Source organism: Copadichromis virginalis, linkage group LG10 (genome assembly GCF_057382275.1).
Source record: "Copadichromis virginalis isolate Kocher_CV1m ecotype Utaka linkage group LG10, C_Virginalis_male_GT1.1, whole genome shotgun sequence".
Taxonomy (NCBI): Eukaryota; Metazoa; Chordata; class Actinopteri; order Cichliformes; family Cichlidae; genus Copadichromis; species Copadichromis virginalis.
The window spans coordinates 31,869,444-31,892,267 of NC_140627.1; the positions used below are offsets into that span (position 1 = coordinate 31,869,444).

General features: G+C 43.2%; 1 long non-coding RNA gene across 2 annotated transcripts; it reads right to left on the reverse strand.

Annotated features, from left to right (window-relative positions):
- Positions 1-15,729: 15,729 nt before the first annotated feature.
- LOC146700813 (uncharacterized) lies at positions 15,730-16,586 on the reverse strand. 2 transcript variants are annotated; one of them, XR_014922615.1, is made up of 3 exons: positions 16,240-16,586; positions 15,969-16,142; positions 15,730-15,876 (listed from the first exon to the last, which is right to left on the reverse strand). It is a non-coding gene; the product is annotated as an uncharacterized LOC146700813 (long non-coding RNA). The 2 variants fall into 2 exon arrangements; XR_014922614.1 differs by having other exon boundaries at positions 15,969-16,586.
- Positions 16,587-22,824: the final 6,238 nt, after the last annotated feature.

The window sequence follows — 22,824 nt, forward strand, 5'->3', positions numbered from 1 at the left end:
TGATATCCTTTTCTTATAACTCATCCTTGGAATGCAGTTGAGACTTAAATCTGGGGGATTAGCACCAGAAACAGACAGTTGTTCCCACGTAGGCTTCTGAAGCTGACTAGTGTCTGCTAACCTTCACCTTCAGCGGACTCTCTGAATTGGACCTCGAGTATGTTTGTGCTGTTGTTGCTGCACCACAGCCAGATCCCATGAAAGTACTTCAGAAGGCACCAAGTTTGTAATCCAGTATCAGTGAGTGAAATGTTGGTGTTAGGTCTGTTTCTTGGCACTCGTCTGAGCATGCTAACAAAACATGTCAGTGGTAAGTGATAAATCAAGCCTGAATGTGCTCACTTGTTGCTCCAAAAAACATGAAATCAGATGAAAGATTACAGTCGAAGTTTCAAAATGCTGAGTTCGGAAACCAGAGGGTTACATTATCGTGGCTGTACAATTTGTTTTATATCTAGTTCACTTTTTCAGTTGGGAGACCATGGTCACATTCTGTGTAAGACCAGTTTGTGTTTACATAGATCTCTTATTATTATGACTGAGGTTTTTGGGGGTATTATTCTTATGGTTTGGTCTACTACCAAAACTACTTGGTAATGTTCATGAAAACAACATGGATTTTTGTCAAAATGAACCCTTTAACAAAGTTAGACAGCAAACCTTTCCCAACTGTAAGCTTTGTCTTTTTACTGAGCAGGTCACAAAGATGCACCTGTAGTCACATGACCTCAAAACGTAACCTTTAAGTAAACAGCTTTTGCTTTAACATCCTTCAAACATCTGTGACTACCGGCGTTTCCCCAGTGGAGTTAGGCTGCTTTCTTTCTTTCTTTCTTTTTTCCAAGTAGTGCTCAGGATTTCAGATTTATGAGAGTGTTTTATTGATGCTGACACGGTATATGTGGCACATTTGACAAGATGAACTCTTATTAGTGGAGAGCTACTCTACCTCCTCATACATAGTGAGAGGTACAAGAGGAGGTCAGGAGGAGGTGGAGTGCGTACATGTTTACTGATGGTCTGTGTGGCAGCTCTGTGATGAAGAGATCAGCCATAGAGGGCTCGGATCCTTCTGAGCAGGTGACCTTTCCATCACACGTACAGAGTAAAACGGAGAGAGACAGAAAGACATGAAGATGCCGGAGCTCTAAGCGACACTGACATTTGTACACTGCAGTGTTTTGTTGTGGTTTGACCTGCTGGGATCTGCCTAAACACTTGTGTAACTGCTGCGCAGTGGCTCTTCACACAGTTTATTTTAATTTGCATTATTATTGATAGAGATGTGAACGGTAACAGTGTTGTTGATCATACAGTATTACAATCTAAATAACCTTAAGCAATCTCGAGCAAGAACCTGTGCGAGGGGCTACAAGGCATTACTGTTAAATTTACTGATATAGCACCTTATAGGAGTCACACTCAGACACTGAGGGTCACCTGAAGAATACTTTGTAAATTCATGAATAAAACTGTGTGCATGCTGTTTCATCAAATATAAAACTGAGACAGTCACTGGAGAAAAAAGGTGTATTTGATGATCCTAGATCTAGTAGTGGGACTTGAAACAAGAGGCACCAATTAATACAAAAAGACAACAATGCATGCAAAGTGAGGTCAAGTCATGCCTGCTAGCAATCTATGTAGATGCTGCTCCCTCTCTCAGCTGTGTCAGAGCTCCTTTTGGCTCTGTGACCTTAGCTCAGACATTACAGCTCGGCGTGCAATAACAGCCAACTAACAGGAGAACCAGAAACAACAGCATGAAGAAGTTTCAGTAAATGTTAATAGAGAAGGGTAAGGCTTTTCTAAGTTACTGTATTATAAAAATAATTTTAGTATCCCAGAGGACAGCTTTTCCAGGCATTTGCTTTATAGAAACAGAGGTGGCACATGCCTGAGGCCGACTGGGGTCCCCAAGGACCGACAACGCCCAGGCAAAGAGTGAAGGTTTGTCTCCTGCTTAGGTAGACTGCCAGCAGACTAGCTGATCATGAAAAGGTGAGCAAGACGAAGCTTTATTGTCCCAGGTGAGCTTTATTGACCCACCTTACCTTACAGTGTCTGGGTTACCCACCTTACCTTACAGGTAAGGTGGGTACACACACACACACACACACACACACACACACACACACACACACACAGGAGAGACAGAAAGGAAGAGAGAGAGAGAGACCAAGCATGGAGAGTAACAGAGAGAACCAGCAGAGACGCCCATGGGGACTGGAGGACCACAACAATTAGTGAGCTAGCCTGGTGTGTCCATCTCTGCCGTCTGTTATGAGACTGAGTGGAACTGAACACAGAAACTTGTAGTTTCAGTATTAAAACTTTATATTAGTCAGCCTGGTCTTGGGCAATGTTACTGAAACAAACAGTGAATGAATGTCTTGTAAAATAGCAGTAATGGAGTGATTTAGAGTTTTTTTGGCATCATTTCTTTTGGAGGTTTAATTATTGTTTGTCACTTGTCTTTTTTCTTATTTAATGATATCAACCAAAAGATGATGTTAACTACAAGTTCAGAATTCTACTTTTAACTGATTATACTGTTTTTTTGTTGTTGTTGGTTCAGTTCAGTTTGTAACTTAATGGCAACAAACTCTGTTTGGGCCCCCTGTGATTTTCTATCTGAGGCCTCAACGAACCCCAGAACAGCCACTGTGTATAAATCACACCACCTGTTTTCCAACAGATAAAAAAAAAAAATGTAAAGCCGTTATAATATAACATGATTGTAGAACTCATAATATAATAATGAATAATGGCTTTGCAAGGTTTTACTGGATACAAAATACATTTTAAAGGATTTTATTAATTAAAAAAAAAAGAAAAGTTCATCTCATTCTTGCTTATATTATTGTAAACTCTGCTTAAATTACAGTTTACATTGTTTCCCAATAGATTACAGCTCATTTGTGTATTAGTTACAGAACAAAATGATAACTTTATATTTTATTCTTTGTTAAATTAAAAGGCAACATTGTCATTAAATACCTGCTGATATTTTGCAATAAAAATGGTAATGAAGAATGCTTGCCAGTTGTTATTTAAATGAGACCAGAATGGGGTGAAAAATAATCATCAACACTGAATTAGATTCACTTGTTAGAAACGAGACAAACTTTCACCTGAACCCAGAGCAGTTTTACAATTTCCACCTTTTACAGCTGATATGAGGTTAATGCCTTTGTTTTTGAACAGCTGGTTACTTACCGTGCCTTTTTTATGTAGCCTTTCAAAAGCTCTGCAAAATCCTTCAAATCAGTGATTCAACTGTTTGTTCTTCTCTAGCACTGCTCCTAATATTGATTAGACACGATATTGCAAAATTTTTGAATGCGTAACCACAGGTTAAAATGCAGCTTTTACAATGCTAACAAACCTCTGTTGAACTTTAAAATGTCATGACACAGTAACAAATTATCACATAAATGTTTTCCCCTGAAAACTGTCTTCAGTGCAGTGTCTCCAGTGGTACTTTATCCAATATCATACCCCAAAAGTAGGTTTTCCTCGGGCACTCAAAACAGTAAATACATGCTACCGCTGCAAGCTGCTGCAGATTGAACTGCCAGAGAAGAATTTAACGTTTTTCTTGACACTGAACTGCTCAAACATCTTTTACTTGTGTGGGCCACAAAGTTTTGTAAACATTTGCGTCCTCTATACTGTGGCGTGTCATTAGTCTACCTGCTTTTACACATGAACAGCTGTTGGACTTCATAGCTTCACATTTTGTATTAAAGACAAAATCAATATAAGAATCAAGTTTTTCAAGCTGTTCAGCTAATGTTTTATTAATTTATTTATTCATTTTTCAGAGCTTGATTAGCTGAGTGTAAGTGGTGGGCATTTAAGCACAAATGCACCACTTACATCTTCCATAATCAGTGTTAATGTTAAGACCTGCTTTCAAACCTTTTTGTGCTACACAATTCAATATTGATATTATTAAAGTTTATTACATAACATCTACAACTGCAACACAATTGCCCTGTTATGTCACACCACTCTCACACAAATCCATTGCTTAACTTTTACTTAAGCTCATGCAAATTGAAGCGGTGGTTATCTGCTGTTTGATTTGACTTGATTTGACAGATAACTGCTCCTTTTTCTAGACAAACCTTCGAGTAAAACCCCTCTGCCTTTAAATGCAGTGTGACACTTCCAAAATGAGGCAGTGTACACCACACAGGGTAGTTAGTTTATCTGCACCTTCCCCTTTCTCTCTGAAACAGTTTCATATGATCTCTATGGAAGTCTCATCAAATAAATGAAAGGTAAGAAACAACTTAATAACCATAACCAAAGGTTTGTAGTTAGTGAAAGAAGGCTACTTTTTAAATATCTTTTCATTTCCAATCAGTCTCAGTATCAGCCCTGGGGTCTTCTTCCGTTTTGACATACTTGTGTAAATGCATATCTGGAAAACTTCCAGTAAGTTTAGATGCTCAAACCACATTAACTGGCTTCTTCTAATGGGCTGAATATGGTTCTGTATTGGCAGTGTGTTAGCAGCCCATATGAAGCTATGGAAAGCCGGTCCACATCCACCATCTATGCTTTAAACCAGGGCTGCCCAATCCCAGTCCTCGAGAGCTACTATCCTGCAGCTTTTAGATGCATCCCTACTCCAACATAGCTGAATCAAATGGTTTGATTACCTCTTCAGCATGCCATCATGTTTGGCAAAGGCCTGATAACAAGCCATTCATTTGATTCGGGTGTGTGGGAACAAGGATGCATCTAAAAGCTGCAGGACGGTAGCTCTCGAGGACCGGGATTGGGCACCCCTGCTTTAAACGCTCAATTTAAAAAAAAAAAATCTTTGTTTTTTCATTTTTTCCTGTTTCCAGTGAATGCCACTTTCAGTCCCTTCCAAGTTCCAACTGCCGTGTCAGCCAGTCAGCATTTGGCCTCCACGCAGTAAAGCATCATGCTGTTACTTTTTTTCTTAGAGAACTGCGCAGGAACACTTTTGCAAAGGATGACACCCCACTCCACAGGGTCTCGTAGGCCAGGGGTGAGGAACTCAAAGGCTGGTGTCCTGCAGGTTTTAGGTGTGATATCTAAAACCTGCAGGACACTGGTCCTTGAGGCCTGGAGTTCCCAACTCCTGCCAGGCAAATACCTATGCAAATAGACAGAACGGTGATACCATAAAACTAACATGATGCAGAGAAGTAGCAGAGGAGCCCCTCCTGAATGACTTCTGAATTAACCCTAGAAACCCTTCAGAGTCTATGTTCTTGAATCTATGTTTTTATTTTTTTGGTCACCACCAGCAGATTGAACAGTAAATCATCACCTTCATTTTCAGATGTGATCTGGCTGAGGAAACATTCCTTTACTCCACTTGGCAGTATAGTAAATTACAACATTTTTGGCAGCGTCTGTGAGGTTTTAAAATCTAAGATTTATGGGGTTACCTTTCCTCTAGATCCTGTAAATTACCTCTTGGGCAACCTCTCAGGTTGCCAGAGTCCCTTTACCTCTTTTCTGTAAGCCTGATGGCTTACAGAAATTCTACTGCTCACTGCCAAAAAAATGACAATGAACTGGAAGTCACATCTACCATTGTCAACTGGATGTGGATTTCAGAAGTTAATAACTGTATTCCTCTCATGGAGAATGATGGACTGTCTGGCAGCGTGGTCTCTCTAACTCCAATGCACCAAGGTTATACAAGGCTATTGTGGTTAAAGCTATTTTAACTGTCTCACTTTTTATGTAGGTCTAACTTAGTTTAGATTGCCTTTGCTTTCTCCATGTATTGTGTGATTTGTTCTCAATGTAAAACCAATCACATTGATCCCTGCAACAGTCTCCCATCAATCTCAGTGTCCTAAGTTATTTTAATGAATTCATGCAATTGTAGAAACAAATTTCAGCTGCACAACAAGATGCATTGATTGTTGACAGAGATCCCCCTGCTACCAGCTTCTTCACTAATCCCCAAACTGGGGACTTTGATAATCCTGCCTGCTCGTCATGCAAAATCTGCCTGATGATCTTTACCATTTAATCAATACTGTGGATGCCTATACCTCCTGTGTTGATGCTGAAAAGAAATAAGGCTGGCCTGCTTGACAGTAATTATGTAGTGATGTTAAATTTACTATCATGTAATTAAATGGCTGCAAAATTTACATTCAGGCAATCAAAATAAGAACAGCCCAGTCACTTGTATAAGCAAATAATGGGCTCGTGGCTAATGTGGTGGAGCCAGTTCTGCTCGAGGCATTCATACATCATTTTGAAGGAGCCTTCATGAGCTTTGTGGTCCACGTCCACTTTTGAAGCTAGTGTGTAGATTGTGGATCGATACCTCACGTGTCAACAGCGAGCTGCTCGCAGTGTCATGCTGTTTCCTCCTCATTATGCCTGAGTTAGGTACGTTTATCCAGCCACTGTGGGTCAAATCCACAAATCAGTAAATAAAAAGTGACGTTATGATGTGAGCTTGATGTTATACTCTACCTGCCTGGATTGTTTTTCTTTCCTCTAACGCAGATCCTGTCCATCACCATTTTCTGCAGCTCCTTATTACTCTCAGATCTACAGTAGCACCTGTGAAGCTGCGTGAACAGCTAAAGTAATGGGACGCATTTTATAAAAAAGATTTTTGCAAAAAAAATCTTAAATGCTCATGTTTTTTGCTTCTTTGTTATAGTTTTATTTATTTTAACTTTTTTTTGCAGTGCTTTTGTGCTTACATGCACACACTGAGGTGTCTGATTTCACAATTGTTGTCACAAACAACCAAAATCAACCCATTGCAACACTTTTTAGAGTGTTTTCCACAGACTGTCACGGCTGCCGAGGCGAGCCGTGTGGACTTAGAAGGAGGACCCAAGATGCAGGCAGTGGATGAGATACCGGTGGTTTTATTTACAGAGGTGTAGTGGCAAACAAACAGTGGGGCATAACAAACAACTAAAGACACCTAAACTGGGAGAACTAAAATAACAGACCTGGGAGCATATGACAACGGATGATGAATAGCAGAGAGACGCAGACGAGGAACAGGACACCGTGGAACACAGGGTAACAGACTGACACAGAGTTACACAGACTGACACGGAGGAACACAGACGAACCGGCAACAGGCAGGAGAACACACAGGGCTTAAATACACACACCAGTAATCAGGGGATGAGAGACAGGAGGGCAACACAGCTGGGAGGAATCTGGGCTGACGGGACAGGGGAAACGTAAATTGATCACACTCACATACGACACGGACCTTCACAATAAAACAGGAAACTCAGATACATGGAACCAGACAAGACATTGAACTAAACAGACAGATTCACAAACAGATGGGGAGACACCATAGACAGACAGATACAGACGCAGACTCAGAGGCAGATCGAAAATAACACAGAACTTAAACAATCATCTAGAAAATGATAAACTAAAAGCGCTGGGTCACCGACCCAGGACCATGACACAGACACCGGAGTGCTTTTGTTGATAGCTGGAGGCCACAAGGATTTTAAGAGTTACGAATTACTAGGAAGCAGCATCGTAACTTGTTAAAAATACTATTATGTTTTCAGTGACAGATGAAAAAAGAAATCAGTTGTGCATTTGTCCTGTGTCTGGCAGCATATCCAGCTTAAAAGAAAAACTTTTAAAAGAATTACTACAGCTTTGTCATAAACACTGCAATGAAACTGAGTGAGAGTCATTTATGGCCTGTGATTTTTTTTTAAAGCAGCATGTTTTCTTGGTGGCAAACATACTTCCCTGTACATAATTTAAAAGGAGTCATGCCAGGGAACAGGAACAGCTGTTCTTGAAATGAAGGGAACTAAAAACAGGTGGATGGAAACCAGGTCTGCACTGGAGAGGTACTAGGCATTGTGCATTAAAATAAATATCTTTATAGCCACAACTTGGCAACTGACGCATGAACAAATGATTTATTTAAGTCGTGAACACTTGTTTTGGCATTTCAGCCAATCGCGTCATACCCCAGCCTCCCAGGGGAGTGTTTTGACTTTCAGGAACCAATAAAAAAGGAAAGAAAGTTATCTGCTGTCTGTATAAATATGCAAAAGTTGATATTTGAGAAATTTGTCAAACTCTGTCAGTGGTGGATAAGTAGCTAATCAACATGCAACTCATCACTTCACTGTTTTCCTATTCAAAACATACCCTTTCCCCAGTCTTTCCACCTCAGTGCATTTCAAGTGAAACTTGTTGAGCCTGCAGCTTGACATTAAAGATTATGGCAGAAGTGCAGCAAATTTTTTATTTTATATTCACAATTTTTTGAAAGACCCATCTTCTAAAGACCAACATGCCCGGGTGTATTGACAGGCTGACCTTCGGTTCTGCAGATAATGAGAGTGAAAACCAAGTAAACAGCTTTCTGCTTTTCTCTTCTCCCAGAGAGACTCCGCTCCATTTTTGGCTGAGGGAGGAGGAGGAATGAGAAGAAGGCTGCTAAAATCTCTGCACTACTCTGCTCATTACTGAGGAAGCAGGGAGGAGAAGGAGGAGGGAAAGATTTAGGGAAGAGAGACATATATACCACACAGAGAGACAGACCACAACTGGGTGGTGAAAAAAAGAAGAAGTAGAAGACTGGCATGTTTCTCTTCACCTTATTCTCCTCTCATCCCTCTATTCCTCATCCCACTTAGCAGAGACTTAAAAAGATGGGGTCTTTCAAAGAGGCAGAATTATACTGAGCTTTTTCTATGTTGTTATGTTGAGCTGTTGGGGCTTTTTTAAGAGGAAACACAAATAGGTGAGCAGGCAGGCCAGAGCTCGCCTGGGGAGATTAAAATCTGCAACTGAGGGCCCATCTTGCCGAAAGCTGTCAAATCTGTTTACTGGTTATCACCACGGTGACTGGCTGGGGACGCCGGTTAAGGCGCAATGCCACAGAGGATCTTTCTCACTTGTGTTTTTCTCTTCAAATACTTATGAGCGTGTCAGAATACTGGCAGATGGGTGTTTAGTAAATGGATGGCTCAAATCACCACTGCTGTCTGCTCTTTTATTAAAAAGATATCAAAAGGACAACAAGTTGATTTAAGATTCAAAAGCCACAACACAGACCTTTATTGGACTGGAGTTACATTTACTGTGCCCGAATAACAAAATACAACAGCTAAAAAAAGATGGAGATGGTCAACAATGTTTTTGGGGAAATTCGATGAAAATTATTTTGTGAAATGTCAACCTGGAAACACATTGGCTATTGACTAATGACTTAAGTTTGATTCATATAGGGCAAGCTTAATTCAGTTCAATTCAATTTATATGTCATCAAATCACAACAACAGTTGTCTCAATGTGCTTTATACTGTAAGACTCTACCATTATATAGAAAAAGAACGCTATATGAGCAAGCACTTTGGTGACAGTGGAAAGGTAAAACTCCCTTTTAACAGGAAGAAACCGCCAGTAGAACCAAGCTAAGAGAGGGGTGACCATCTGCCGGTTGGGAGTGAGGGGAGGAGGACAGGGCAAAGACATTTTGAGGAATAAAAACAGAGGTTAATAGTAACTAATGATTAAATGCAGAGCTCAGTGCTCTATCGTGCGGAGTATATTTGAGCAAGAAGCCAAAGAAAAAAAAATTGGTAATACCCTACGACCAAAGACTTCACAAAAAGGTGGGTGGATGAGGGCGGGCTATTAATAGGATCAGACATGATGGAGATGAAACCAATGCTTAATGAAGAGCATTTAATATATGCATTGAAGGACATAACCTGGTCAAAAACGACGTTCCTAAGATTTTCCAGGCCAGTACAAAAACCTCAGTTTTGTCTGAATTTAATTGAAGGAAATTATGGGACATTGAGACCTTTACGTCTTTAAAACATGCCTGTAATTTAAATGCTATCTGATTTCACGTATAGACATATATAGATGGGTATCATCTGCATAGCAATGAAAACGTATGCAATTCAATTCAATTTTATTTATATAGTGGCAAATCACAACAGCAGTGTTTTCTAATAGCACAACATAACAATAATAATAATAATAACTCTGTGACTAACTTAAGACTACTTATTTACATGCACAAGTTGAAATCTGTCAAATAGATACAACTCTAACAATCGCCACACATTTCCTTTAGTAGTCTCTGTATTAAAATGTTATGATTCACAGTGCACCGGTCTTTTGTGCAGGACTAAGTGCACTGAGAACATTACTGAATAAAGATAAATGTGACTGTTTCAGGACTTTTTTCCGCAACTTTTTTCCCTTCAACCAGCTTAGAGGTGACTGACAGCAGCAATCACACTTACACAGCCTAAATGGTGTTTGCTGAAATTAAACCGGGATGGTACATAGTACTCTGTGTCCTGTTTAGCTGCCACTGCCTCGGGGGAGAGAAAAAAAATATGATTTTTTTACTGGCGCGTCTAAAGAAACTGATTAAGGATGCAATCTCTGTAGAAACCACCAATGTCCTCGCTTCACATCAGATTAAATTGTCCATCTAATTGGGGCAACGTGGCTTCTTTTTAAAGGAAGATGAATAAGCATGCCAGGATACAAGGATGCAAAGATGGTAACACACTCAAGGAAGATGGAGAAGGGGAAAGTGAGATGCAGGTGTAAAAATGCAAGAGGAAAAGGGAGTGAGCTGCACAAACTGATGAAGTGGAAAGCACGGTGACCATAAAATCAACTGCTACACCTCAGCTTTTTTCACATCATTACATATTGGCATATGCTAAAATCTCTTCATGTTAATTAACCTCTTTAATTTAGCTCCAGTAGTTACTGTAAGCTTGTCAATGCAGCCAATCAATGCATGCATAATTACATGAAATGGATACGGCGCTCAACCAGTTCACTCGACCTTCAGCTGACGACAGATCACAGCTCCGCTCATGCTCCAGATTAATTTCAATAATTCCCTGTATGTTTCCCAAGACTGCATTTTGCTAGTGAGTCGATAAACATCAAATGAGAGGTGATAGTCGAGGTTAATTGCTCAAACAAAAGGTCAAGTCTATTATTGATAGAGTCTACACGGGGTGAACAGCAGAGGCCGCGATGCTGAAGAGAAAGATTTGTGACCAAGCTGCTCAAGATGGAAGCAGAGCGAGCGGCACCGAGCCTGAGTAAATGTATAGTGACAGTTTGACTCAGCATTTAAATTGCTTGAGGAAAACCATGCAGATGGAGCGCAAACATCAGATAGTTTCAGGGTTTTTCGTTTAGATTCTCTCAGTCTTGAGACATTTTTAGCCACATCAACAAGAATTAAATAAAGTAAGTATCTGTAAAGTTTTCTTTATTACTTGAATTACTTTTCATGGTTTTGCACTCAAATCTAGTTTAGTTTGCATTGGTTTATTTTAGTTAACTATAGTAACTTTGATCAGAGCTGCTGGAAAAGTCACTGGTTGACAACAAGCCTCATTAGGTAAACCAGGGGTGTCCAGCTCCAGTCCTCAAGTGCTACTGTCCTGCAGCTTTTAGATGCATCCCTACTCTAACACAGCTGAATCAAATGATGGGATTACCTCTTCAGCATGCCATCAAGTTTAGCAAAGGCCTGGTAACAAGCAATTCATTTGATTGACGTATGTCGGAACAAGGATGCATCTAAAAGCTGCAGGACAGTAGCTCTCGAGGACTGGAGTTGGGCACCCCTGAGGTAAGCTGCATCACACTGTTGCCTGAATGGAAGCTCAGTCTGCTGTCACACACGCTTTATTCTGATTTTGAGCACCAGGTCGTAAAATGTCTCTGTCTATTAAAGAGTTATATAAGGGGCAGTTTGTGCCAAATTCAGTTAATACAGAGGTCCCCAACCCCCGGGCCATGGACTGGAGTCTTTGTTACAGGGCCGTGATAGTTGAGGCTCGGGTGTGAAATTTATGTTGTTCAGGGTTTTTATCAGTTTTTATCGTCAACTCTGTTTCCCTGGTACCAAAAATTTTTTGGTACCGCTACTGGTTTTATTTTGCTGTATTTATCCGCAACACCTTAAAGGCCGGTCCGTGAAAATGTTGTCGGACATAAACCGGTCGTGGTGCAAAAAAGGTTGGGGACCGCTGAGCTAATAATACGATGCTGTTTTGCATGTCTATAATTGTATTGACGTTTCCTTTGTATATACGTTTGTATGTGTCCTGATTGTTATCAATGTTTTTATTATGACAATTACTCTGATGAGGACAATAAAGTTATTCTGATTCTAATTATAATGTTCTCTCTCAGAGGCATCAGGAACTTGAGTATTGTGCACTGTGCACTTCACACAATGATGTGAGTGTCTTCATTTGGTGAATCATCTGGGCTCCATGTGAAATCTTCGGGTTTCCTTCACACAGTTGGAGAAACCATCACTTCAACCTGCTCATACCTACACACTATAATTTAATGTTACTGCTATAACATTTCATATGCTGCTTGTATTCAAAAGGCTCAGAGAAAAGGCCCAAAAGAGTCAAAAGCCATATCTGATTTGGATTATGTAGATCCCATGCAGCGTGAGCTTTTGTTCCATGTGCAGGGAGCTTCCAGCGTGGCTGCAATTTTTATATCTCTCCCTGGAAGTCCTGTTTTGATCACTTATACAGTGTGTGCTGAGATTTCACTACAGACCAAAAACTTGCACAGACAGCAAAGGCAACTTGTGCTTCCAACTGAAACTGATTGGAATTTCATGTGCTGGGAGAGAATTTGTCATTTTTCTCAATATTCATCATACTATTCACCATAAAGTCATCCCCCAGGATAGCCTCTACTGTACTGACCTGAGGCACATGAGGGAGGACATTCAGAGGAACAGCTCTGACCTGCGGTGCATGCCAACCTGTCATCTCGTGCCAGCTAAGAGCGCATCTAAAATGCAGGAGTTTTTTTGGCCATACAAACAATCTTTGCTCACCACCTGGACCACTCATCAGATTTGCCTCCCAGCAACTTTGTCCACTTCACGAAAAATGAAAATCAAGTTGAAGGGTCGCCATTTGACACAGTGGAAGAGATCCAGCACACATCTCAGAGGCACACATGCAAGGGAACATTCAAGTGAGAAATCTAAAAATAGCAGCTGCACAGAGAACAGGGCAGACTGCCACGCTATGCTCCTGAACATGAGAGTCAATTTCTCACATTTTTTCCTCACACTTTGTATATTATGAGTATATTATCTTAGTTTTGCCATATGCAACATGTATAACTTAAAATGTACTTAGTCAAGACGGCGCAATAATCCAGTCCAATTTTATTTATATAACACCAAATCACAACAATGCTCACCTCCAGCATTGTTTTTGATTTGTATTTAAAGGTAAAGAACCTACAATAATACAAAGAAAACTGAGAAAACTCCAACAATCAGATGACCCCCCAATGAGCAAGCACTTGGTGAGAGTGGGGAAAAAACTCCCTTTAAAAGACAGAAACCTCCAGCAGGACCAGGCTCAGGCAAGGGTGGCCATCTGCCACCGGGTGGAGGGGAGAGAGGGAAGACAAGGCAAAAGAATCACTGTGGCAGAGAGCCAGAGGATAATAATAACCAGTGATTAAATGCAGAGTTGTGTATAAATGCATGGGCCGTGAAAAGACGTGAGTGAAGAAGAAACAGTGCATCATTGGAATTCCCACAGCAGTTTAGGTCTATTGCAGCATGGTCAGGGTCAGCTGATCCCACCCTAACTTTAAGCTTTCTCCAAAAGGAAAATGTAATCCTAAGCTTAAAAGTAGAGTGTTTATAATAATTGTAATTGATGGATGTTTTCAAAAGTGTAACTTTACATTTCCTATTAACATTTGCATTACGTTGGCAAATTTAATTGTCGGATAAGGCAAATATGTGCATAAAACTTTACAGGAATCCTCCCACTTTCGTTATCACCTCTTTAGTAAATTCACTCTTGACTCATACTCAAGGCAAGTATCCAAGTGATGTACAAAATAAATCTTTAAAAAATAAAATTTTAAATCCCGCTTTATAGTGGCTTCATTCATTTGGGGTTACCTCCTGAGGACGTGGTGATATCCTCTTCTTGGTGTATAAAGAGCCTTTGATGTGCCTCAGCTGAGTCAGTGAAGAACAGCTGTCATGATTTCTCCCTGCTGGAAAATAAAAAGTATTACCATAGTTAGGAAGCTACATCAAAGGACGTACAGCACTTTAAATGCTAAACGTGTGTCAGGTTAGTCCTCACTTTCTCTTTGCATTTACATTTCGTGTAAAATCTGTATCCAGTGTGACTTAATCTGAGTGCAACAGTTAGATAAACTTCACATCCTTGATCAACAGCAGAACAAGCATCATATTAAAGGTTTAAGCAATTTCTAAAGAATGCTGCTGAAGAACACTGTATGTTAACTCATGCATTATGTATGTATATATATAGTCATGAGAACAGAGGCTTTTCTAGTCTAGAGCGCTATAGAAGCTATCGGTGCATCTCTATCAGACATAATGTGAGCCTTATGGTGATGTTTTTTCTCTGTTTTAAAGCACATTCTTTTTTTGGCTTTGTTTTGATGAATGTTCTAAATGAAACAAAGGTGAATAAATTTCAGGTTGAATTCAGAGAAATAAACATTTTGGTTGCTATTGTTTTGCAAGGTTCATCAGTTTCTTTGAGCTGAACAGAAGTTTATTATATTTACAAATGATATTGGAAGTAAGTGCAGAAGATAAACAATAAGAATGTGGGTCTGAGTCTGATTCGTATCCAGAGTTTTGGAGTTCTGTTTACTTTCCTTCATATTTCCAGTGCGTACTGTGTTTTATTGTGTTCTTGGACCTTGAATGCCTGTTGAGATGGATTCTGGTTTTAATGTTTGTTCTGAATCTTTGGTTTTCAGCTTCATTTTCTGTTTTATTATGTGCAGTTCCTCTCACTGTTTTCCTATCTGTTCTTTCCTCTGCCTCGTCTTTTATTTGTGCCTTTGTCCTATGGTGTTCCCTTGCCTCTGACTTTTTTTGTATTCATGCTTAATTATGATTTTTCTGGGTTCTTATTATAATTTGTCAGATGGTTTCTTTGGAATCTTGCATTGAGCTTTGCTTCCTTCTATCTTCCCATGATTCCAGATCGTCTGCGCCTGTCTCGTTTCCTGACCTGTGCTCTACACTGTAAAAAATGGCAGTGAATTTGACATAAAAACCATGTAAAATCCCTACAGAAAAGTATAGTAAACTCAAAAACACAATGTTTCTGCTTCAATCACAGTGGACTTTTGTAAACTATTAAATATAATGTTTTTGTTATATTTACAACATCAATGTGTGATTATAATCAAATGTATTGGTTAAAACTGCAAATACTTTGAACAAAAACAGTGAAATACTTTAATACTCGTAACAAAACAATTATGTTAATTTGACATGCAAATATTGTAAAAATTATAGTTTTAGTCAGTTGTTTTTAAAAATACAAGAATTATATGTAAGTCACTTTACAAGTTTATACTGCATGGATGAACTGGGCCTACTTTTAACATGATTCATGAAATGATGCAAATTCAGGGATAGGACTAATAAAAATGTTTTCACAGAAGATGTCATTGTGAACCTGAGAGGTTGCCTCTCTATTTATAGGCTACATGAAAATATACAATTACAATTGTTTACATTATGTGTTTTTTTTTGTTTTAAATCATTCGGGCTATTTGCAGCCTATTGTAGAATAACCTACTGTTACGGCCGGGACCGTTTCAGACGAGTGACAGGACTCAAACGCAAGACGCCGAACAGCTCGTAAATATATTTTAAGAATAATGTTTAATGTGCACACAAAATATTCATAAACAAAAGGTGAGCGTAGACGTTAACTAAATAATGATCTGGTCCGGGTCCGGGGATTGGACTGGAAAGCAAGTCACAAAAGGTCCAGGGAAAGGTCGGGGTCACTGTAACAGAATGCAAATGTTCAAAACATAGATAAAGGAGGTATATGAATATGTTGTTTGGCTCAAAATCCTCCTTCGTACTGTGTACTTGCCAACGGAGGTCGGAGATAACATAGAGGGGGAGTAATCCGGGTGTGTAAATCCAAAAACTCCTGGCGTGGAGGCAGAGAGGCAGGTAGGTAGTTTTGGTGGTAGCCTGAGGGACTGCCAGAAGGTCCAGCATCCAAGTAGAAGCTCTTCGCCAGGGGTTTAACAGTTAGGTGTAGCTGAAAAAGGGAGGCGCACAAAAAACAAACATACAGTGAAGCAAAAGTGATTCACAAAAAAACACGTAAGGAAATTATGGTGGTGGCCTGCACTGACTGATGTTTAGCAGAGAATCTGGCGAAGAGAGATTGAGAACGCTGGCCTTATGAGTCCCCCGGCTAATTACCCACAGATGTCAACGATCAGCAAAAACACTGAGGCCCCTCCCAGGGGTGGAGACGCCGGCTCGGAGGGAGACACACTGGCACACACCCGGACCATGACAGTACCCCCCCCTCAAGGGACGCCACCCGGCGGCCGACCAGCACCCGCCCCACGACGTGACCTAAGAAAATCAGAAACCATCACAGAGTCAAGCATCAAAGAACGAGGAACCCAAGAACGCTCCTCCGGCCCATAACCCTCCCAGTCCACCAAAAACTGCAGCCCCCTACCCCGCCGCCGCACATCCAGGATGCCCGTCAATGAGCCGGGCGGGAGGCGGGGGCACCGGAGGCGGGCACAGATGACTAGACACCACCGGCTTCACCTGAGAAACGTGAAAGACCGGGTGAACCCTCAAGGCAGCAGGCAAACGGAGCTTGACAGCCGAAGGGCTGAGGACCCTGTCCACAGAATAGGGGCCGATGTAACGAGGAGACAACTTGCGGGAGGATGCCCTGAGAGGGATGTCTTTCGCAGCGAGCCACACCTTCTGTCCAGGTGAGTAAACAGGCGCAGGAGACCGGCGACGGTCGGCACAGCTACGTTGGCGAGCCACAGCTCGCAACAGCGCCTCCCGCGTACGAGACCAGACCCGACGGCAGCGCTGTAGATGATGCTGGACCGAGGGGACAGCAAGATCAGCCTCCTCCACCGGAAACAGGGGCGGCTGATAACCCAAAGAGGCCTCAAACGGTGACAACCCAGTAGCAGACGAAACCAAGGAGTTGTGGGCATATTCCACCCACGGCAGATACGAGGCCCAAGTCGCAGGGTTATGACAGGTCACACAGCGGAGCGCGGCCTCCAGCTCCTGATTTAAACGTTCCGTCTGGCCGTTCGTCTGAGGATGGTAACCAGAGCTCAGACAAGGCCTGGCCCCCAAAGCAGCGCAAAAAGAACCCCAAACCTGGGACGAGAACTGCGGACCCCTGTCCGAAACTATTTCCACAGGAATGCCATGAAGCCGAAAAACATGGTCCAACAACAACGTAGACGTCTCAGCCGCAGTGGGCAACTTCTCCAAAGCGACGAAATGAGCAGCCTTAGAAAACCGATCCACGACCGAGAGAATAGTGGTCTTCCCAGCCGAAACCGGGAGTCCCGTAACAAAATCCAGGGCGATGTGGGACCAAGGGCGATGAGGCGTAGACAACGGCTGCAACAGCCCAGCAGGACGGTGAGTACGCGACTTACACCTGGCACACACAGGGCACGCAGCCACATACTCCCGAACATCTTTATCCAGAGTGGCCCACCAAAAATGTCTCTTAACCATAGAAGTCGTCCTGCCCCTGCCCGGGTGACACGCAAACCTCGAAGCGTGCACCCATTCCAGTACCTTGGAGCGGGCAGCCGCGGGAACAAAACGCCGGTTAGGCGGTCCCGTGCCCGGATCCGGTTCCGTCCGGAGGCCCCGGTCGATGGCGTCCTCCACCTCCCAGGTAATAGCTCCCACCGTACAGCCGGCCGGAAGAATGGTGGAAAACTCCGCCGGACCCGTGTCAGAGTCAAACTGCCGAGAGAGGGCATCCGGTTTGGTGTTTCTGGAACCCGGGCGATAAGAAATGGAAAAGTTAAAACGTGCGAAAAACAGCGACCAACGAGCTTGACGTGCATTCAACCTCTTCGCACCGCGTAGGTACGTCAAGTTCTTATGATCCGTCCACACCAGGAACGGTAGCGCCGCGCCTTCCAGATGATGACGCCACTCCTCCAACGCCAACTTAACGGCAAGCAGCTCCCGGTCCCCCACATCATAGTTCCGTTCCGCTGGTGAAAGCCGCCGAGAGAAAAAGGCGCACGGCCGCAGCTTAGAGGAGGGGCCGGCACGTTGTGAAAGCACAGCCCCCACCCCCACATCAGAAGCATCCACCTCCACAATAAAAGCCTTAGACGGATCGGGTTGAGCGAGGATGGGCGCAGTAGAAAACAGATGTTTCAGCTCCGTGAATGCGCTGTCAGCTTCGGCGGACCAGCCGAACGGAAGCTTCGTAGAGGTAAGGCGTGTAAGCGGAGCCGCCACTAGACTGTAGTTCCTTATAAACCGACGATAGAAATTCGCAAATCCCAAAAACCCCTGGAGTTGCTTGCGAGTAGAAGGCACAGGCCAGTCAGTGACCGCCTTCACCTTAGCCGGATCCGTCTTCACCTGCCCCCCTGCCAAGATGTATCCCAGGAAAGAGACCGATGTCAAATGAAACTCACATTTCTCAGCCTTGGCATACAGTCTGTTTTCCAAGAGGCGTTGAAGGACAGCACGGACATGTGAATGATGCTCAGCCAAAGACTTAGAAAAAATAAGAATGTCATCTAAATAGACGAACACAAAACGGTCGAGGAAATCCCGCAGGACGTCATTTATTAGGGCCTGAAACACCGCTGGAGCGTTCGTTAAACCGAAAGGCATAACGAGATACTCGAAATGACCCAGGGGGGTGTTAAACGCGGTCTTCCACTCGTCTCCCTGACGGACTCGCACCAAATGATAAGCATTGCGAAGATCTAACTTAGTGAACACCGTGGCACCCTGTAGCGATTCAACAGCGGAGCTAATGAGTGGCAAGGGATACTTATTTTTAACAGTGACGTCATTCAAGCCCCTGAAATCAATACACGGCCGAAGAGACCCATCCTTCTTGTCTACAAAAAAAAACCCCGCCGCCACGGGGGACGAAGACGGACGGATTAACCCAGCCGCTAATGAATCCCTAATATACTCCTCCATCGCAGCACGTTCAGGCCTAGAGATACTATATAACCGGCTCTTGGGCAGGGACGCTCCGGGGAGCAAATCAATCGCACAGTCATAAGGGCGATGGGGCGGTAGGGACTGCGCTTTGATCTTACTGAATACCTCCCGCAAATCATGATACTCAGGCGGCACCCCTGAGAGATCGGGGACATATTCGTCAGTCCCCATAGCCTCCCCCGGGCCGGGAAAACGGGCGGAAGTCAGACAATTGGAGTGGCAAAAAGGGCTCCAGCTGACAACCCTTTGCCCCTCCCAATCCAAGTGCGGATTGTGTAAGCACAGCCAGGGATAACCCAAAGTGAGCGGAGTATCAGGTGAATCGAGGACAAAAAAGGTGAGTTTTTCCCTATGATTCCCCGAAGTGCACAGTGACACTGGACCAGTGCGAAAAGAAATTCTAGTGAAAACCTGGTTATTAATCGCTCTAACTGGAATGGGCGGCTCAAGGCGCACGAGCGGAACGCCTAATCGTTCAGCGAGATCGAGACTGATTAAATTCTGTTCAGAACCAGAATCTAATAAGGCTGTGCACGAATGAGTACTCTGAAGCATCTCCAGGGTGACAGGGAGTTGTAAACGGGGTTTCTGACCAAAATTCGAACCGCCCACCCGTATCCCCGATTCTACCGGCGGGCGACACCTTTTCCCTCCTTCGGGCATGCAGCAATCAAGTGTTCCAGCGAGCCACAGTAAAAACAGGCATGAGCCCGACGCCGCCGCTCCCTCTCCTCCGGTGTCAACCGTGACCGGCCAATCTGCATAGGCTCCGGCTCGGGATCAGTGACGTAAGCCGAGGCGACAAACTCATGCGAGTCCACAGTCGGAGGCGGCGACGGTGACGTACCCGGAAACGAGCGCGGTAAACGGCGCTGGGATTTGTAGTTCCTGTCCCTCTCCCTGTCACGCAACCTGTTGTCAATGCGAAGGGAGAGGGACGCCAGTTCCTCAAAAGATTTTGGCTCATCACGGGAGGCAAGCTGGTCTTTCATACCCTCGTTCAATGCCCGGAAAAACACCCCACGCAGAGCGTCGTCAGGCCAACCAGTTTCGGCGGCAGCAGTACGAAAATCAATCAAAAAATCAGCAACCCTCTGACGGCCCTGGCGAAGATCCAGCAGCCTCTGCGCAGAACTACCCTCAGAAATGGGGTGCGCAAACGTTTTCTGGAATTCCCCCAAAAACACCTCATAAGAACAGGTTAACAAAGGATTCTTCGATAGATACGCCTCCGCCCATTTAAGTGCACGATTACGCAGTTTACCCACCAAATAAGATATCTTATTAGAATCCGCAACAAATGTGCGCGGAGAACGACCGAAAACAAGGTCAACCTGAAGCAAAAACCCGCTACAACTCCCTGGATCCCCTGAGAATGGTTCGGGCTCCGGGGACGTAGCATCACGGAAAGCTGATGTAGGTGGAGATGCAACGGCAACAGGTTGAGGCAGAGGAGCTGGTGTACCGGAGTCTTGGCCCGCGGGGCCCGAGGCGGAACCAGCAGCAGTAGAAATATCAGTTTGTAGAGCCTGGAGGGTCTCCAGTATTTTACTTTGACCATCTCTAAGAGTCTGCTGCTGGGCTAACAGGAACTGAATAGATTGTTCATGACTTCCTAATATCGCCCCCTGCCTCTGAATGGCTGACCGTTCCGCGTCTGCTGAGTCCATAACTGCTGGCCAGATTCTACTGTTACGGCCGGGACCGTTTCAGACGAGTGACAGGACTCAAACGCAAGACGCCGAACAGCTCGTAAATATATTTTAAGAATAATGTTTAATGTGCACACAAAATATTCATAAACAAAAGGTGAGCGTAGACGTTAACTAAATAATGATCTGGTCCGGGTCCGGGGATTGGACTGGAAAGCAAGTCACAAAAGGTCCAGGGAAAGGTCGGGGTCACTGTAACAGAATGCAAATGTTCAAAACATAGATAAAGGAGGTATATGAATATGTTGTTTGGCTCAAAATCCTCCTTCGTACTGTGTACTTGCCAACGGAGGTCGGAGATAACATAGAGGGGGAGTAATCCGGGTGTGTAAATCCAAAAACTCCTGGCGTGGAGGCAGAGAGGCAGGTAGGTAGTTTTGGTGGTAGCCTGAGGGACTGCCAGAAGGTCCAGCATCCAAGTAGAAGCTCTTCGCCAGGGGTTTAACAGTTAGGTGTAGCTGAAAAAGGGAGGCGCACAAAAAACAAACATACAGTGAAGCAAAAGTGATTCACAAAAAAACACGTAAGGAAATTATGGTGGTGGCCTGCACTGACTGATGTTTAGCAGAGAATCTGGCGAAGAGAGATTGAGAACGCTGGCCTTATGAGTCCCCCGGCTAATTACCCACAGATGTCAACGATCAGCAAAAACACTGAGGCCCCTCCCAGGGGTGGAGACGCCGGCTCGGAGGGAGACACACTGGCACACACCCGGACCATGACACCTATAAGAAAGTATTATTTAACGCCTAAGTAATGCTTCTGTTCAGTCATAATGCTTGTATTCTTTATGTTTCTTTTAATTGCAGTGTGATACTTAGACTAGCAATGGTTAGCAATGTCTCATTATTACAAGCTAAACAAACTTACAGTGCCTCCCATAGGATTTCTATGGTGCCTCCTCTCCACAGAGCTGTAAGCTACTGTAGGCTAGTGATGTGCGGATCGATCCTGAAATATCGATTCCTCCGATACCAATCATTTATGTTCTATCCAATCCAATCGATTCTCAAATTAAAATGTCGATATTTTAGTAATTTAGGATAAATTTGTAGTTTATCATTAACAGGAACACAGTGGAAAGAAACTATAACATTCGGATTGTCTACATTCAAAGGAATTACTTCCTCTTCCGACTTTCGTAGTCATGTGCGAAATACGGCTGTATAAATGTCTTGCAGCCCCTTGGCGTGCGCACTCACAGCAATGGCTGAGCGTAATTGGAGTCATGTGTGGACTTATTTTACCTCCACAAACAGCTGAGACCTGGTTTGCAATACATGTGGCAAAAAAGTGCTCCAAGAGTGAGGTGTTGTGGCCATACTAGGGAGACATTCAAAAGGGCTGTTGGGGGGGGGGAATACCAAGCACCACTATTTGCGCCATTATTCAGCACTGTTGTTGAAATTTGGTCCATTGATGAGGTTATGGACACCTAGGTTCAAATGTAAACACAGTTACTTCAAAAGATGTGCCAGACACTTGAAAAGCTTCAAAAATATTTGTCAAACTTTGTCAACACGTCATCAGATGTATCAGGCTTATCTTTTAGCTGGGCAATAATGCCGTGAACTGCTGCAAGTGAAGGAGAGCTGTGCGTTTTATCCCAACCTCTGCAGTCACACTATTCAGCATGCGGTCAGGGAGTTAGCTTTTTCAGAAAGCAATACCACAGTTACCACAGACATTCAGTACAAGGGCACTGCATATAAAAAGGGACAGTTTCTTGTGTACAGAAATGACGAGTGTATGGAGTTTGGTGAACTTCTACTCATCTTGATTCAAAATGACTCATCTGTGTATGTTCTAATCATTAGAAGATGCCTTTGTGGATATCCATTAGAATCTAATGGATATCCACAAAGGCATCTTCCTCTCAGAATACCATCTGTATTCTGTGACAAAGGACAGTCTTGGGTTACAGTGTATCAACAATAATGACCTGCCTGATTTCTATCCTTTGGTATCATACATTCTTGAAGGATACCGAGTCATTCCACTAAAGCACAGTATTCT